Source organism: Ovis aries, unplaced genomic scaffold (assembly GCF_016772045.2).
Source record: "Ovis aries strain OAR_USU_Benz2616 breed Rambouillet unplaced genomic scaffold, ARS-UI_Ramb_v3.0 scaffold_90, whole genome shotgun sequence".
Classification (NCBI taxonomy): domain Eukaryota; kingdom Metazoa; phylum Chordata; class Mammalia; order Artiodactyla; family Bovidae; genus Ovis; species Ovis aries.
The window spans coordinates 486,285-493,399 of record NW_024599829.1 but is presented as its reverse complement, the minus strand read 5'-3'; the positions used below and the strand labels follow the sequence as shown (position 1 = coordinate 493,399).

General features: G+C 37.5%; 1 pseudogene; it reads right to left on the bottom strand.

Annotated features, from left to right (window-relative positions):
• Positions 1 to 758: 758 nt before the first annotated feature.
• Positions 759 to 3,403, bottom strand: LOC101108717 (olfactory receptor 4C46-like; annotated as a pseudogene).
• Between the last annotated feature and the right edge of the window lie 3,712 nt (positions 3,404 to 7,115).

The following is a 7,115-nucleotide window of genomic DNA, read 5'->3' as shown; positions in this document are numbered from 1 at the left end:
AAATGGCAACCCACTCCAGGTACTCTTGCCTGGAAACTCATGGGCAGAGGCGCTTGGTAGCTACAGTAGATGGGGTCACAAAGAATTGGACATGACTGAGCGACTTCACTTTCACTTTCATAGCATATATACTATATTATACTTTATTTATTAATGTCTTTGTGATTCCATGGACTATACAGTACATAGATTTCTTCAGGCCAGAATACCTGAGTGTTTAGCCCATTCCTTTCTCCAAGTGATCTCTCCAACATAGGATTCAAACCTATGAATCTGCATTGTGGGCAGATTCTTTACCGCTGAGCTACCAGGGAAGCCCATATATACATATATGGGTATACACACACACACACACACACACACACACACACACACTTTATTATTTCTGGTTTAGAAGTTCGGTTTTTTTCGATTTGTTTCCTGCTTATAAAAAGGAGATAATAGCAGTTTCTACCTCTTTGGATTGTTATGAAGATTACTCTCAATACCAATACATTTTATATTTCTTTAATTTTTTATTAGAATGAATGCTTGTGAATCTATATACATTGTTGAATTCGGTAATATGCAAGAATATTCCAAATGTTTATCCTTGCCTAAATACTTATTTTTTGCCATCATTTCTTCTGTCACTGCAGAATTTATGATTATAATGCTTAACTATTTTCTTTATATCATAAGTATTCATTTATAAGATTATTGACAATGCATTTTTGAACCTTGCTGCCACTGAATACATGTTAGGTTCCAATCACATTTTATGATTCATCTGAAATAGCTTTCCTACTATACAGTTTCTTAATAGTGTTTTTCATGTGAGCAATTGTCAAAGTATAGATTAAAAGATTTAACATGGGAGTTATCATAGTGTAGAATACAGCCACTGCTTTATCAGTAGGTAAAGTAGTTGCTGGTTTCAAGTATACAAATATGCAGGGCACAAAAAATAGGACCACAACTGTTGTATAGGAGACACATGTGGAGAGAGCTTTTTGCCTTGCCTCCAAGCTCTGGGACCTTAAGGAGCGCAGAATGACCACGTAGGAGCCAATCAAGAGAAGGAAGTTTAACAGACAAAGGAAACCACTGTTGACAGCAGCAAAGAGCCCTAGAGTATTAGTACAGGCAAGATTGAGCAAAGGATTCAAGTCACACATAAAGTGATCTATGATATTAGGGCCACAGGAAGGTAATCTGAAGATGAAGATGATCTGTATGAATCTATGAAGAAAGCCTGCTACCCATGACACTCCCATTAACAGATGACATACTCGATGAGTCATGATGCTTGCATAGTGCAAGGGGCTTGCAGATGGCCACATAGTGGCCACAGGTCATCACAGTAAGCAGGATGACTTCAACATCTCCAAAGAAATGTTCCCCAAAATTTGGGTCATGCACGCATTAAATACAATGGTCTTTTTTTCATGGAGTGAATCTACTAACAGTTTAGGGGTATTGACAGAGGAATCATTTCAGTTCAGTTCAGTTCAGTCGCTCAGTCATGTTCGACTCTTTGCAACCCCATGAAACTACAGCATGCCAGGCCTCCCTGTCCATCACCACCTGCTGGAGTCCACCCAAACCCATGCCCATAGAGAAGGTGATACCATCCAACCATCTCATCCTCTGCATTCTACTTCTCTTCCTGCCCTCAATCTTTCCCAGCATCAGGGTCTTTTCAAATGAGTCAGCTCTTTGCATCAGGTGGCCAAAGAATTGGAGTTTTAGCTTCAACAACAGTCCTTCCAATGAACACCCAGAACTGATCTCTTTTAGGATGGACTGGTTGGATCTCTTCACAGTCCAAGGGAGTCTCAAGAGTCTTCTTCAACACTACAGTTCAAAAGCATCAATTCTTCAGCATTCAGCTTTGTTTATAGTCCAACACTCACATCCATACATGACCACTGGAAAAATCATAGCCTTGACTAGATGGACCTTTGTTGACAAAGTAATGTTTCTGCTTTTTAATATGCTGTCTAGATTGGTCATAACTTTCCTTCCAAGGAGTAAGTGTCTTTTAATTTCATGGCTGCAGTCACCGTCCGCAGTGATTCTGGAGCCCCCCAAAATAAAGTCTGACACTGTTTCCACTGTTTCCCCATCTATTTCCCATGAAGTGATGGGACCAGATGCCATGATTTTCGTTTTCTGAATGGTGAGCTTTAAGCCAACTTTGTCACTCTCCTCTTTCACTTTCATCAAGAAGCTTTTAGTTCCTCTTCACTTTCTGCCATAAGGGTGGTGTCATCTGCATATCTGACATTATTGGTGTTTCTCCCGGCAAGCTTGAATCCAGCTTGTGCCTCTTCCAGCCTAGCATTTCTCATGATGTACTCTGAATATAAGTTAAATAAGCAGGTTGACAGTACACAGCCTTGATGTACTCCTTTTCCTATTTGGAAGCAGTCTGTTGATTCATGTCCAGTTCTGTTTCCTTCTCACCTACATGCAGGTTTCTCAAGAGGCAGATCAGGTGGTCTGGTATTCCCATCTGTTTCAGAATTTCCCACCGTTTATTGTGATCCACAGTCAAAGGCTTTGGCATAGTCAATAAAGCAGAAATAGATGTTTTTTGGGGAACTGTCTTGGTTTTTGATGATCCAGCAGATGTTGGCAATTTGATCTCTGGTTCTCTCAAAGCTGCAGACTGAACCTTTGTAGGATTCCAACTCCAATTTTCAAGCCAGCTGAAAATGAATGGAAAAACATATTCCCTGTCCGGATTCCAGGCTCTCAGGATCTATAAACAATACGACTGAGCAACTATGCACAGCAGAGCATAAATATACATATATAACTGAATCAAGGTCAGGGGCAGTGACGGAGAGGAGATACCCCTTGTCCAAGGTAAGGAGCAGTGGCTGTGCTTCGCTGGGACAGCTGTGAAGAGATACCCCATGTCCAATGTAAGAGAAACCCTAGTAAGATGTTAGGCACTGAGAGACAGCATCAGAAGGCAGGCAGACTGAAAACACAATCACAGACAACTAGCCAATTTGATCACATAGACCGCAGCCTTGTCTAACTCAATGAAACTAAGCCATGCCATGTAGGGTCTTCCAAGATGGATGGGATATGTTGGAGAGGTCTGACAGAATGTGGTCCACTGGAGAAGGGAATGGCAAACCACTTCAGTATTCTTGCCTTGAGAACCCCATGAGCAGTATGAAAAGTCAGAGGAATAGCAAGCATCAATAAAGGAGAGATAGGCCAGGAAATAGTACATAGGGGACTCTGATAATGAACTGGCAGTGATGGTGACCACAATGAGCACATTTGCTACCACAAACACAATATAGATGACTAAAAACCCAATAAATGTGATTTTCTGCTTTTTTGGATTTTCTGTGAGCCCCTGTAGAATAAATTCTATAACATTATTCTTATTCTCCATATATTTAATGGTATGCATAGTTACATTGCTTGAGAAAAAATCATTTTTTTTCTTAAATTGAACCTTGAAGTTATTAACATAATAAGTTATATATCTCTAGACTCTACTGAAATGTGAACACTTATGAGATTTTCTTTTTTTATTTTTCAGATAGGAAAAAATGTTCTATTTCCTCGAAAATTATTCACATTATCTTTTGGAGTATGGTGATGTTTATAGACATGAGGAATTTAGTAAACATGGGCAGGGGATTTTCTCTGCACACTTAATCATGTGAGATGCCTCAGAGCCCAACATGAATCAGAAGATCTCTAGATATAGTGACAGCAAAGTCTGAAAAGTGTAGAAGATGGATGTAAAGCCTATAAATGCAAGCTAAGCATCTTGGGTTTTTTCTTTATTCTTGGTTTATGGGAAAGCAGGAAAAGTAGTTGAGAATTTGAATGTGGGATGAAGAAGGATTTGAGAAAGAGGGGATTTTAGATATATATCTAGTAAATATATTTGTATCACTTAGGTACGGTGTACTGAGCTTCTGTAAGGTGATGAAAGATAAATAATTTCCAGTGTCAGACTGTTTATAGTAATTGAAAGTATAGCAGGATATTTATGATGGAAAGGTAATAAAGTAATACAGGAGCTATTATAATCAAATGACAAACATTTTGCCTAAATCCAATAACTGTATGATAGCTAATAAATATACTTTTAATGATTGATTGAAATCACCATAACAAGATAGTAAACTTTGTAGATGCTATTATTTCATCCATTTAGTACATGAGGAACATTCTCAAAGAAAAATGTTGGCAATAATGTTAACTGTCATATTACCAAAAATTTAATCAACCCTTAATTATGCTCCAAGTGATTTGTAGAAGGTTTTTAAAAAATTCTCATTATAAACCTATGAAATGAGTGATACTATAATGTATGCTTATTTTATACATTAGGAAATAGAAACAGAGAAATCAAGGATCTTACTCAAGATCAAGCCAAGATAAGATTAGATTATACATCTTATCTTCTTTTTCTTCCAAAATTTTCACACACACTCTATAGTGTGATGTTATAGCAAACAATATTAACCGAATAAACTCCTTTTGATATGAACATAATAATTATAACTTTTAATATTGCCTCAGAGGCAAGTATATTTGAAATGATTTAATCAACAGATACCGAATTACACATACACACACACTATATTATAACACTCAAATATTAGTAAACTAACTATAATTAATAACTATGCCTCATTGAAGGTTCTTTTTTTCTTTGTTACTCTCTCACCCCATTTCTTGTCTCCCCAGTTCCCTTGCAAAGCATGATCCCACAGACTCCTCTTGAAAAGTTGTAAATAAGAATCCTGCTGGTGAGATATATTGTCTTGAGAATCAGGAAGACCAGATTAGAATTTGGCTTTTTCCTACATGCAACTTCTTGACCTAGGGCACATTTCTTGTTATCTTATATCCTTGTTTCCTCTAACATGTGAGAAACATTATGTACACCTCACAGTCTAAGAATCATTTGAGGAAAAAGTTATGTGAAAATATCCCTCACACAGTTATGGATGCACAAAGGACCCTCACTTCTTTTCATGACTGTCTATACACTGTCTATACCCCCATGTGATAAGAATTGACATTTCGAGCAATAAGACAGAGAAATATTTTACCATACAATAAACCAAAGGAAAATCATCTACTATTTTATTTTCAAAGAAGCCACAGAGATCCATATCATTCACACCAATTAATTTCAGAGAGAGTTCTTCAGTTTCATATTTGGATTAAACAAGTGATAATTAATATGATTTAATACATTAATGCCATTTTGTTTGTGAAGTGTATTTATTTTGTTTTCATTCTAATAGCTAGTCTTGATTATTAAATGAAGTTTCTCACGACACAAAAAGCCTATTGTTAGAGGGCCTAGTCCTACAAATTTCTTAATCTCTATGAGCCTCAAATTTTGCCCAAGTAAATTAGGTTAATGATATTTACCAGCTATCTTTTGATGAATGGGGTGAGGATGACATGTGCTAATACTCTATAGGAAAATTACTGAAACATAATGATAAATGTGTATGAAATTAATGGCCTTTTTAATTTTTAAAAGTAATCTTTAATGAGCGTTGGCACTATTTTTTAAGTGTTGTTGTTTTTTTTAAACTTACCTTTTGTATTTAGATGATTTTAATGATATTTGGGGCTGTTCAGAACCAATCCCATCTTTAAATTGACATCTTCTTTGCATAAGTAACTCAATATAGAAGATATGACATACTCAGAAAGAGACTGTATTCAATTCAGTTCAATCACTCAGTCCTGTCCGACTCTTTGCGACCCCATGAGCTGCAGCACACCAGGCCTGCCTGACCATCACCAACTGCTGGAGCCCATCCAAACCCATGTCCATTGAGTCGATGATGCCATCCAATCATCTCATCCTCTGTCGTCCCCTTCTCCTCTTGCCCTCAATCTTTCCCAGCATCAGGGTCTTTTCCAATGAGTCAGCTCTTCAAATCAGATGGTCAAAGTACTGGAGTTTCAGCTTCAACGTCAGTCCTTCCAATGAACACCCAGGATTGATCTCCTTAAGGATGGACTGGTTGGCTCTCCTTGCAGTCCAAGGGACTCTCAAGAGTTTTCTCCAACACCACAGTTCAAAAGCATAAATTCAATTCTTACATGATAGTCTACATGTTAGAATCCCCATTGAATCGCCAGTCCATGTCTGATGTAGGGTGCAGCATGCTTGGGGCTGGTGCATGGGGATGACCCAGAGAGATGTTGTGGGGAGGGAGGTGGGAGGGGGGGTCATGTTTGGGAACACATGTAAGAATTAAAGATTTTAAAATTTAAAAAAGAAAAAAAAGAAAAAAAAAGATATGTCTATTAAAGGTCTACCATGCACAGAGAAAAAAAAAAAAAAAGGATAAATTCTTTGGTGCTCAACTTTTTTTATAGTCCAACACTCACATCCATAGCCTTGATTAGATGGACCTTTGTTGGCAAAGGAGTTTCTGCGTTTTAATATGCTGTCTAGGTTGTTCATAAGTTTCCTTCCAAGGAGTAAGTGTCTTTTCATTTTATGGCTGTAGTCACCATCTGCAGTGACTTTGAGCCCCCCAAAATAAAGTCAGCCACTGTTTCCACTGTTTCCCCATCTATTTCCCATGAAGTGATGGGACCGGATGCCATGATCTTAGTTTTCAGAATGTAGAGCTTTAAGCCAAATTTTTCACTCTCCTCTTTCGCTTTCATCAAGAGGCTGTTTAGTTCCTCTTCACTTTCTGACATAAGGGTGGTGTCATCTGCATATCTGAGGTTATTGATATTTCTCCCGGCAATCTTGATCCCAGTTTGTACTTCTTCCAGCCCAGCATTTCTCATAATGTACTCTGCATATAAGTTAAATAAGCAGGGTGATAATATACAGCCTTGTACTCCTTTTCCTTTTTGGAGTCAGTCTGTTGGATAATTCAATATCAAATCGATAGCATAGAATTATTTTTTATGTCTAAATATTTCTTTCTAGCCTAAAGCCTCAAAACTTTTTCACAGAAAACCCAAGACTTGAATTTAAAATTAGTTTATTTGGAATGCTGTACAGAAATGATCTTATATAAATGGCCATGATCCCATAGGTAGGAGGCAGAATATGTAATGGAAACACATTCAAATGAGTCATTTCATCCTTGATGAAG